We start from the raw sequence: 12,761 nt of genomic DNA, 5'->3' as shown, positions 1-12,761 counted from the left end.
TACAAGCTATAAGAATATCATTGGAGATGGCAGACAAATCAAGGAAACAGGCTTATGGACTTGTAGAGGATGTCTTGGTAAAGGTTGAATCCATCATCCTTGGAAGACCTTTCCTAGCCACAGCAAAAGCTGTGATTGATGTAGACAGAGGAGAGCTAGTTCTTCAAGTGAATGAGGACTACCTTGTGTTTAAGGCACAAGGATCTTCTTCTGTAAACATGGGGAAGAAGCATGAAAAGCTTCATTCAATTCTCTCCATGCAGAGTCAAGCAAAGCCCCCACATTCAAACTCTAAGGTTGGTGTTGGGAGGTCACAATCATGCTCTGAGCACCTGTGAAGCTCTGTAAGAGCTTCCTGTCAAGCTATTGACATTAAAGAAGCGCTTATTGGGAGGCAACCCAATTTTGTTTATCTATATTATTTACTCTTTCATTTTATTTTCAGTTGTTATTTCATGTTTTCTTTAGGATGATGATCATGCGGAGTCACAAAAACAACTACAAAAATTAAAGCAAAATAAAAAATAGTATAAAAAATAGCACATCATGGAGAAAGAGCTTACTGGCATTTAAACGCCAGTAAGGATACCAAAATGGGCGTTTAACGCCCAGCCTGGCACCATTCTGGGCGCTAAACGCCAGATCTGGCAAGTAAACTGGCGTTTAAACGCCAATAAAGGTAGAAAAATAGGCGTTTAAGCGCCTATCCTGGCACCATTCTGGGCGTTTAAACGCTAGAACTGAAAGGCAGACTGGTGTTTAAACACCAGAAAAGGACAGCAGACTGGCGTTTAAATGCCAGAAAAGGGCATCAGCCCGGTGTTTAAACGCTAGTAATGGCACACAGTGGGCATTTAACGCCAGCAAGGTGCAGGGGTAAAAAAATCCTTGACACCTCAGGATCTGTGGACCCCACAGGATCCCCACCTACCCCACCTCACTCTCTCTCCTCTTCACACTTCTCCATAACACTCTACCCAAAACACCACTCACCTATCAAATCTTACCCTCTTCACCACTCACACCCATTCCCTAATTTTCATAAACCCATCATACAACCCACCTACCCCCACCACTCAAACTCAAACCATTTCCCTCCCAAACCTAACCATTCTCACACGAACCAACTCCCTCTCTTACACTATAAATACCCATCCTTCCTCCTTCATTTTCACACATCACATACACTAAACACCCCCTTGGCCGAACCCTCTCAAGCCTCCATCTCCCACTTCTCTTCTTCATCTACTCTTTTCTTTCCTCTCTTGCTCGAGGACGAGCAAATATTTTAAGTTTGGTGTTGGAAAAAGCGTTACTTTTTGTTTTCAACAACCATTAATGGCACCTAAGGCCAGAGAAACCTCTAAAAAGAGGAAGGGGAAGACAATTGCTTCCACTTTCGAGTCATGGGAGATTGAGAAGTTCATCTCAAAGGTCCATCAAGACCACTTCTATGAAGTTGTGGCCAAGAAGAAGGTGATCTCCGAGGTCCCCTTCAAGCTCAAAAGGAGCAAATATCCAAAGATCCGACATGAGATTAGGAGAAGAGGATGGGAAGCTCTCACCAATCCCATTCAACAAGTCGGAATCTTAATGGTTCAAGGGTTCTATGCTAATGCATGGATCACTGATGAGTGGATAATTTATACGCTTTTTGGCATTATTTTTAGGTAGTTTTTAGTATGATTTAGCTAGTTTTTAGTATATAATTATTAGTTTTTATGAAAAAATCACATTTTTGGACTTTACTATGAGTTTGTGTATTTTTCTGTAATTTTAGATATTTTCTGACTGAAATTGAGGGACCTGAGCAAAAATCTGATTCAAAGACTGAAAAAGGACTGCAGATGTTGTTGGATTCTGACCTCCCTGCACTCGAAATGGATTTTCTAGAGCTACCAAAGCCCAATTGGCACACTCTCAATTGCGTTGGAAAGTAGACATCTTGGGCTTTCCAGCAATATATAATACTCCATACTTTGTCCGAGATTTAATGGCCCAAATTGGTGTCAAAACGCCAGTCAGAGACCATTTTTTGGCGTTAAACGCCAAAACTGGCATAAAAGCTGGAGTTAAACGCCCAAACTGGCAACAGAGCTGGCGTTTAACTCCAAGAAAAGCCTATGCACGTGAAAGCTTCAATGCTCAGCCCAAGCACACACCAAGTGGGTCCCGAAAGTGGATTTCTGCATCATTTACTTATTTCTGTAAACCCTAGGTTACTAGTTCACTATAAATAGGACCTTTTACTATTGTATTTTCATATTTTTGATCATCTTTGATCTTGGGATCAGGTCTTTGAACCCTTTTTTCGATTGTTTCATGTTATTTGGGCGGCCATGCCTAGACCTTGTTCTTATGTATTTTCATTCGGCCATGCCTAGACCTTGTTCTTATGTATTTTCAACGGTGGAGTTTCTACACATCATAGATTAAGGTGTGGAGCTCTGATGTTCCTAATGAATTAATGTAATTACTACTATTTTCTATTCAATTCGAGCTTATTCTTGTTCTAAGATATTCACTCGTACTTCAACCTGATGGATGTGATGATCCGTGACACTCATCATCATCCTCTCTTATGAACGCGTGCCTGACAACCACTTCCATTCTATTTGCGAAAGCTTGAGTGTGTATCTCTTGGCCTCCTGGTTCACGACACATGGTTGCCTCTCCTGTCAACAGAGCCTTCCATTCCGTGCGATCAGAGTCTTTGTGGTATAAGCTAGAATCAATTGGCAGCATTCTTGAGATCCGAAAAGTCTAAACCTTGTCTGTGGTATTCTGAGTAGGATCTGGGATGGGATGACTGTGACGAGCTTCAAACTCGCGAGTGCTGGGTGCAGTGACAGTGCATAAAAGGATCAATGGATCTTATTCTGACACGATCGAGAATCGACAGATGATTAACCCTACGTAACTCGTAGCCAGACCATTTTAACTGAGAGGACGGACGGTAGCCATTGACAACGGTGATCCCCTAACATACAGCTTGCCATGGAAGGGAGTACGCAACATTGGATGAGGACAATAGGAAAGCAGAGGTTTAGAGGGAACAAAGCATCTTCATACGCTTATCTGAAATGTCCACTAATGAATTACATAAGTATCTCTATCTTATTTTATGTCTTATTCATCTTTTAATTATCAAAATCCCATAACCATTTGAATTTGCCTGACTAAGATTTACAAGGTGACCATAGCTTGCTTCAAGCCGACAATCTCCGTGGGATCGACCCTTACTCATGTAAGGTATTACTTGGACGACCCAGTGCACTTGCTGGTCAGCTGTGCTGAGTTGTGAGAAAAGTGTGAACTCACGATTTTGTGTACCAAGTTTTTGGCGCCGTTGCCGGGGATTGTTCGAGTTTGGACAACTGACGGTTCATCTTGTTGATTAGATTAGGTATTTTTCTTTTTATTTTCTTCTTCTGAATTTTTAAGAATGAATTCTAGAGTTTCAGATGATGTTTTTATCATCACAGGAGCTAGTTGATTCCCATCAATTTGGCTGTTGTATGTAATGTCCTGCTGAAGCTTGGTTAGCCAAGTCTAACCTTTTTAGACTGAAGCTTTAGAATAACATTGCATGATTCCTGGAATTCTTATTAAAAATGTTGAGTTTCTTATTTTCTTTTTCAAAATAATTTTCAAAAAAAAAGATACAAAAAATTTATAAAATCATAAAATCAAAAATATTTTGGGCTTCTTGTTTGAGTCTAGTGTCAATTTTTAAGTTTGGTGTCAATTACATGTTTTTATTTTTCTTGCAAATTTTTGAAAACTCATGCATAGTATTCTTCATGATCTTCAAGTTGTTCTTGATGATTTTCTTTGTCTGATCTTTAAAGTCTCTTGTTTTGTGTCTTTTGTTGTTTCTCATGTGCATTCTCAATTTGTTAGTGTCTCTAGTATGAAAATTTCTAAATTTGGTGTCTTGCATATCTTTCTTTTCTTAAAAATATTCAAAAAAAATATGTTCTTGATGTTCTTCTTGAACATTCAAAGTGTTCTTGCATGCATTGTTTATTTGATCTTAGTTTTTCATGATTAGTTTCATTTTGTTGTTTTTCTCTCTCATCATTAAAAATTCAAAAAATCTTTTAGTCAATAATACAGAGAATTGAAGATTCAGAACATACAGCAGAGGAATCACAAAGAAAAAGCTGGGCGTTTCAAAATGCCCAGTGAATAAGGAATTCTGGCGTTTAAACGCTAGCCAGGGTACATGGCTAGGCATTTAATGCCCAAGGAGGTAGCCAAGTGGGCGTTAAACGCCAGAATGGATACCATTCTGGGCGTTTAACGCCAGGATAGCACCAAGGAGGTAGTTTTGTTTTCAATTCAAATATTTTTCATTTTTTCAAGTTTTAAAACGAATTTTTCAAAATCTTATCTTTTTCATATCCTCTCTTATCAATCATATCTTTTTCAAAATCAAATCTTTTTCCTTTTTCTTTTAATATTTTCGAAAATCCTTGCTGACAATTAATGTTGTGATTCAAAAATTTCAAGTTTGTTATTTTCCTGTTAGGAAAGGTTCAATATTTGAATTTTAGAATCATATCTTTTAATTTCTTGTTAGTCAAGTCATCAATTTTAAAAATCAAATCTTTTTCAACCATATCTTTTCAATCATATCTTTTTAAAAAATCAAATTTTCTTCAATCATATCTTTTCAATCATATATTAAATTTTTTTCAATCATATCTCTTTTGATTTGATTTCAAACTCTCTTTTTTCTAACTCCTTATCTTTTCAAAATTATTTCCAAATCTTTTCAACTAATCACTATCTCTTATATTTTCCAAAAACCAACTAGCCATTTCTTTCTCTCTAATTTTCGAAAACCATTAACAACTTTTTCAAAAATCTTTTTAATTAACTAATTGTTTTAAACTCTAATTTTATTTTATTTAAAAATTTTTGAAAATTCCTTCTCTCATCTCTTTCTATTTAATCACTAACACTCATCCTCTCTTAATAATTCGGACCCCCTCCCTTTCTATATGTTTGAATTCTTCTTTATCTACCTCATCCTTCTATTCTTCTTTTCCTCTGACACATCAAGGAATCTCTATACTGTGACATAGAGGATTCCATACTTTCTTTGTTTTCTTCTCTCTCATATGAGTAGGAATAAAGATAAAGGCATTCTTGTTGAAGCTGATCTTGAACCTGAAAGGACTCTGAAGAGGAAGTTAAGAGAAGCTAAAGCATAACTCTCTAGAGAGGACCTAACAGAATTTTTCAAAAAAGAAGAAGACATGGCAGCCGAAAATAATAACAATGCCAATAATACAAGGAAGGTGCTTGGTGACTTTACTGCACTAACTCCCGACTTCTATGGGAGAAGCATCTCTATTCTTGCCATTGGAGCAAACAACTTTGAGCTTAAGCTGCAATTAGTTTATCTGATGCAACAGAATTGCAAGTTTCATGGACTTCCATTGGAAGATCCTCATCAGTTCTTGGCTGAATTTTTGCAAATCTGTGACACTATTAAGACCAATGGAGTTGATCCTGAGGTCTACCAACTTATGCTTTTCCCTTTTGTTGTAAGAAACAGAGCTAGTATATAGTTGAACTCACAACCTAGAGACAGCCTGAACTCTTGGGAAAAGCTGGTCAATGCTTTCTTAGCTAAATTCTTTCCACCTCAAAAGATGAGTAAGCTTAGAGTGGAAGTTCAAACCTTCAAACAGAAGGAAGGTGAATCCCTCTATGAAGCTTGGGAAAGATACAAGCAATTGATCAGAAGGTGCCCTTCTGACGTGCTTTCAGAATGGAGCATCATAGGTATCTTCTATGATGGTAGGTCTGAGTTATCCAAGATGTAATTAGACCATTCTGCAAGTGGATCTATTCATCTGAAGAAAATGCCTGCAGAAGCCAAGGAACTCATTGAAATGGTTGCAAATAACCAGTTCATGTACACTTCTGAAAGAAATCCTATGAACAATGGGATAACTCAAAAGAAAGGAGTTCTTGAGATTGATACTCTGAATGCCATATTGGCTCAGAACAAAATATTGACTCAGCAAGTCAATATAATTTCTCAGAATCTGATTGGATTGCAAGCTGCATCTGGCAGTGCTAAAAATGCCTCCTCTGAAGGAGAAGCTTATGACCCTGAGAATCCTGCAATGGGAGAGGTTAATTACATGGGAGAACCCTATGGAAACACCTATAATTCTTCATTGAGGAATTACCCAAATTTCTCATGAAAGGATCAACAGAAGCCTCAACAAGGCTTCAATAACAATAATGGTGGGAGAAACAAGTTTGGCAATAGCAAGCCTTTTCCATTTTCTCAGCAACAGACAGAGAATTTTGAGCAGAGCCTCTCTATCTTAGCAAACATAGTCTCTGATCTATCTAAGACCACCCTCAATTTCATGACTGAGGCACGGTCCTCCATCAGAAATTTGGAGGCACAAGTGGGTGAGCTGAGTAAAAGAGTCACTAAAACTCCTCCTAGTACTCTACCAAGCAATACAGAAGAGAATCCAAAGAGAGAGTGCAAGGCCATAACCATGACAAACATGGCCGAACCTAGAGAGAGTGAGGAGGACATGATTCCCAGTGAGAAAAACCTCATGGGACATCCATTGACCACTAGGGAGTTCCCTCACGAGGAACCAAAGGAATCTGAGGCTCATCTAGAGACCATAGAGATTCTATTGAACCTACTTCTGCCATTCATGAGCTCTGATGAATATTCTTCCTCTGAAGAGGATGAAGATATTACTGAATAGCAAATTGCTCAGTACCTTGGAGCAATCATGAAGTTAAATGCCAAGTTATTTGGTAATGAAACTTGGGAGGATGAACCTCCCTTGCTCATTAGTGAACTAAACGCCTTGGCTCAAGTTTCTTGTATCTCCATTACTAATGAGAGTTCTGAGAACCCCAAATCTACTGAAGATATTCCTTCTCAAGAAGCTTATCACAACTTTGTTGTCATTCGTTGCAGTGGCGATTGCTTCTACCCATCTTGAAACATAATCAACAGCCACTAATATGTAGCTATTTGAGTAGGAGGTTGGGAAGGGTCCCATGAAATCTATCCCCCATACATTAAATAGCTCCAACTCTAGTATGTATTACTGTGGTATCTCATTCCTCTTGGTTAGATTACCAGCTCTTTGACATTCATCACACCTTGACACCATTTCCTTGGCATCCTTAAACACTGTTGGCCAGTAAAATCCGGATTGAAGCACTTTTGCTGTTGTCCTTTCTCCACTAAAGTGACCTCCATATGCTGATCCATGGCACTGCCATAACACTTCCTGCCCTTCTTCATGGGATATACACCTTCTTAGGACACTATCAGTACACTTTTTGAACAAATAGGGGTCATCCCAGATGTAGTGTTTGGCATCCTTGATTAGCTTCCTCCTCATGTGCTTATTGATGTTAGTTGGTAACTCCCCAATAGCCTTGAAGTTAGCTATGTTTGCAAACCAAGGGGCTACTCGAATCATCATCAATTGTTCATCAGGAAAGCTTTTATTTACTGTTACTTGCTGTATTTCTTCTTCTTGTGGGATCCTTGATAGGTAGTCAGCTACCTTGTTCTCTGCTCCACTCCTATCTTTAATCTCAATATCAAATTCTTGGAGCAGTAGGATCCACCTTATTAATCTGGGCTTAGATTCTTGTTTGGTAAGCAAGTATTTGAGTGCTGCATGATCAGTGAACACAATTACTTTTGAGCCAATGAGATATGATCTAAACTTATCAAAAGCAAAAACTATGGCTAAAAGTTCTTTCTCCGTGGTAGTATAGTTCCTTTGATTCTCATTAAGGACCTTGCTAGCATAGTAAATGACATGTACTAGCTTATCTTTCCTCTGTCCTAGAAGAGCACCAACAGCAAAATCAGATGCATCACACATTAGTTCAAATGGAAGATCCCAGCTTGGTGGTGCTATAATAGGTGCAGAGGAGAGTTTCTTTTTGAGTTCATCAAAGGCTACCATGCACTCTCTATAAAAAACAAAAGGAGTATTTGAGACAAGTAGGTTGCTAAGGAGTTTTGCAATCTTTGAAAAATCTTTAATAAACCTCCTATAGAACCCAACATGTCCCAAAAAGCTTCTGATTGCTTTGACATTGCAAGGTGGAGGTAATTTTTCAATTACTTCCACTTTTGCCTTGTCTACTGCTATACCATATTTGAAATCTTGTGACCAAGAACCACCCCTTCAGTCACCATAAAATGGCACTTCTCCCAGTTTAAAACCAGGTTGGTCTCTTGACACCTTTTAAGCACAAGAGCAAGATGGTACAGATAATCAGCATATAAGTTCCCAAACACAGAGAAGTCGTCCATAAATACTTCTATGAACTTCTCAATCATATCTGAAAAAATGGAGAGCATGCACCTTTGGAATTTTGCAGGTTCATTGCAAGTCAAACCATTCAAACCTCTCCATCTCCTCTATTTTCTTCTTTTTCTCCTCCCTTCTTTCTTCTTTTGCTAGAGGACGAGCAAAACTTTTAAGTTTGTTGTGGAAAAAGAATTGCTTTTTGTGTTTCTATAACCATTTATGGCACCTAAGGCCGGAGAAACTTCTAGAAAAAGGAAAGGGAAGGCAAAAGCTTCCACCTCCGAGTCATGAGAGATGGAGAGATTCATCTCAAAGGTCCATCAAGACCACTTCTATGAAGTTGTGGCCAAGAAGAAGGTGATCTTTGAGGTCCCTTTCATGCTCAAAAGGAATGAGTATCCGGAGATCCGACATGAGATTCGAAGAAGAGGTTGGGAAGTTCTCACCAACACCATTCAACAAGTCAGAATCTTAATGGTTCAAGAGTTCTATGCTAATGCATGGATCACTAAGAACCATGATCAAAGTGTGAACCCAAACCCAAAGAATTGGCTTACAATGGTTCGGGGGAAATACTAAGATTTCAGTCCGGAAAATGTAAGGTTGGCATTCAACTTACCAATGATGCAAGGAGATGCACGCCCCTACGCTAGAAGGGTCAACTTTGATAAAAGGTTGGACCAGGTCCTCTTGGACATATGTGTAGAAGGAGCTCAGTGGAAAAGAGACTCCAAAGGCAAGCCGGTTCAATTGAGAAGGCATAACCTTAAACCCGTGGCTAGGGGATGGTTGGAATTCATCCTACGCTCCATCATCCCTACTAGCAACCGATCCGAAGTGACTGTAGATCGGGATGTCATGATCCATACCATTATGATTGGAGAGAAAGTAGAAGATCACGAGGTCGTATCTCTAGAACTCTACAAAGTGACTGACAAAACCTCCACTTTAGCAAGGTTAGCCTTCCCTCATCTCATCTGTCACCTATGCAATTTAGCTGGAATTATCATAGAGGAATACATCCTCATTGAAGAGGACAAGCCCATCACTAAAAAGAGGATGGAGCAAACAAGAGAGCCCACTTATGGACCTCAACAAGAGCATGAGGAAGTCCCTCATCAAAAAATCCCTGAGATGCCTCAAGAAATGCGTTTTCCTCCACACAACAATTGGGAGCAATGATAAACCACTATTTCATGGTTTATATTGTATTTAATTGAGTGGTTTTATCAAGCTTTTCACCCACTTATTCATAAGATTTGCATGATTTTACAATTCCTTCCTAGTTTAGTTCTATGACTGAAAACATGCTTCTTTGGTCTTAATTTAGCTAATCTTAATCCTCTGTTATTACCATTCGATGCCTTGATTTGTGTGTTAAGTGTTTCAGGCTTCATAGGGCAGGAATGGCTTAGAGAATAAAGAAGAAGCGTGCAAAAATGGAAGGAACACAAGGAATTGAGGAGATGACCAGCGAGAAGTCACGCGGTCGCATGGCGTGAAATGGAAGAAATCAGAGTGATGCGATCGCGTGCGCGCACGCGTGATACGAAAAACACTGAGTGACGCGATCGCGTGGACGACGCGGACGCATGACGTGCTGGATCTGCAGAATTACAAAAGTCGCTGGCAGAGATTCTGGGCCGCATTTCAACCCAGATTTCGGCCTAGAAACACAGATTAAAGTCAGGGAACATGCAGAGACTCAACAGGCTTTCATAATTCTTAATTTTTAGTTTTAGATGTAGTTTTTAGAGAGAGAGGTTCTCTCCTCTCTCTTAGGTTTTAGGATTAGGATTCCTCTTAAAGGATTTAGGATTCAACTCTTCATCAGGTTCAATATTTCCTTTACTTTATATTTATCTCTTATTTTCAAATATTTTAATGCTTTTATTGGTATTTGATTTATGTTGCCCAATTGGCTTGTGAACTTTTCATGTTAGGATTATACATTATTGAGATATTTTCAGATTTATGATTTTAATTCAGCTTTTTACATTCTTGGCTTTGGTTAAGAAATCAGTAACTCTGGAGTCATAAAACTCAACGTGATCGATAATCACTATCTTTGCTAATTAGCTTGAACTTCTATAATCCCAATCTTTTTCTAGGAATTAACTAGGATTTGAAGATCAATCTAATTAGCCACTTGACCTTCCTTTGTACCAGCAGAGGTTAACTAAGTGGAATTAAGATTTAATTTTCATCATCATTGATAAGGATAACTAGGATAGGACTTCTAATTTCTCATATCTTGCCAAGAGTTTATTTTACAGTTATTTATTTATTTTTCTTATCATTTACCATACTTGTTCCTCACTTTCAAAACCCTCAATTTTCAAACTCATAACCAATAATAAGAACATACCTCCCTGCAATTCCTTGAGAAGATGACCCGAGGTTTAAATACTTCGGTTATCAATTTATTTAGGAGTTTGTTACTTGTGACAACCAAAACGTTTGTAAGAAAGGCTGATTGCTTGGTTTAGTAACTATACTTACAACGAGAGTTTACTATAACCTCTAAACCATCAATCCTCAGTTCTTCAAAATGGCGCCGTTGCCGGGGAATTGCAAACGTGTGCTTTATTATTGGTTATTGTAAATATTGTTCAAAAAATTTTTTTTTTCAAAAATTATATCTTTTTCAAAATACTTTCTTTTTGTTAGTTTCTATTTTTATTTTCTCTCACTACTATGAACTCTCACCCCTTTGGCTATGAGTCTGGTTATAACTATGTTGCAGGAAGAGGAAGCTATAACAGGAATATGCATCAAGGTCAAAGCAATCAAAGATGGACGGAGCCAAGAGGATCTGATCAACCCTTTAGGCAACAACACCCTCCTAGATATCACAGACAAAGACCACTCTACTATGCATACCAAAATGATAGATATCCTCAACATGACTTTGAACCACCACACTCACAAGCCCCTTTCCGCCACTCACCTCCATATGACCCTAACCCATATCCACCATACCAACCACCCTATGAACCGTATGAACCATATGTAGAACCACCCCAATGTCACCCCAATTACTCCAGTTCATACCCTGACCGGGCTCCTCCAACTCGGCAAATTCATAAAAGGTCCGACCTCGTCCTAAGGCTCACGCCTAAAGGTCGGACCTCGGACAAAAAGCAAGGAAGGCCCATCAAAAGGAACGCAGCCCAAAACCTAAAGGCCGAAAAAGGCCTAGAAGAGGCGGTTCCGCAAAGATAGAGATAAACTCCCAAAAGATAAGATAAGATAAGAATATCTTATCCAGAGAAGATCACGGCCAACTACTATAAATACACTGGAGCACCCAGGTATGGCATTCATTCCACATTCTACGCATATCTGCTTGGACCCATGCTAACTTAAGCATCGGAGTGTCATTGCAGGTACAACCACCAACCACTCCGCATATCAAGCTCGGATCCCTGAACCCCCACCTCGGGCCTCTCCAGACGACCGAGCTACACGTTTCAGGTAACCCTCGGAACATTGGCGCCGTTGCCGGGGACCTGGAAGTCATCCCTCTATCATGGCGGACGACCCTCTCAACAATGGCCACGCTGCATCTGAACAAGAGGACGAAATTGACACCGGAGAACGACCGGACAGCCCTCTATCACCACGCACTCCAGGAGGAAACAAACAGAATCGCCCAAAAACATCACCCCCAAACAAAGATCCACAAAATTCCGAAAAAGAGAAGAGCTCGGAAATTCTAGAAGCAGTCCGAGCACAACAAGACCGACTAAAACAACTCGAAGAAGACATAAAAAAGCAGAAAGAAACTGAACAAGATCTGAAAAGGGAAGCTCGAAAGTGCAGAGAATTAGAAGAAAAACTGCGGAAAATAGAGGCCAACCTGAAAGACCGGACAGAACGCGGCACCACCACCGAGGGCAACCACGATCCCTTCACGCAAGAGATCATGAAGGAGAAGGTACCGCGAAACTTCAAACCACCCGATATGGACCTCTACGACGGCACCACCGATCCAAGTCATCACCTCAGCAACTTCAGAAGCAGAATGTACCTAGTCGACGCCTCCGACGCAATTCGGTGCAAAGCCTTCCCCACCACTCTCACCAAGTCAGCCATGAAGTGGTTCGACAACCTGCCACCAAGATCGATCACCAGCTTCGAAGACCTAACCAAAAAATTCCTAACAAGATTCTCTATTCAAAAGGACAAGACAAAACATGCCCCCAGTCTACTCGGGATCAAGCAAGGTAACCAAGAAACTCTCCGAGAATACATGGAGCGATTCAACAAAGCCTGCCTGGACATACAACACTTGCCCACTGAAGCAGCCATCATGGGACTAGCAAACGGCCTAAAAGAGGGACCGTTTAGCCAATCCCTATCCAAACGATACCCGACCTCCCTATACGAGGTGCAGGAGCGGGCAGAAAAATATATCAA

At 39.7% G+C, this 12,761-nt stretch overlaps 1 non-coding gene across 1 annotated transcript; it reads right to left on the bottom strand.

Moving 5' to 3' along the window:
* Positions 1-5,672: 5,672 nt before the first annotated feature.
* On the bottom strand, positions 5,673-5,780 carry LOC130970901 (small nucleolar RNA R71). Its single transcript, XR_009082147.1, has one exon. It is a non-coding gene; the product is annotated as a small nucleolar RNA R71 (small nucleolar RNA).
* Between the last annotated feature and the right edge of the window lie 6,981 nt (positions 5,781-12,761).

Source organism: Arachis stenosperma, chromosome 3 (genome assembly GCF_014773155.1).
Source record: "Arachis stenosperma cultivar V10309 chromosome 3, arast.V10309.gnm1.PFL2, whole genome shotgun sequence".
Lineage (NCBI taxonomy): Eukaryota > Viridiplantae > Streptophyta > Magnoliopsida > Fabales > Fabaceae > Arachis > Arachis stenosperma.
This window is presented reverse-complemented; position numbering and strand designations above follow the sequence as displayed.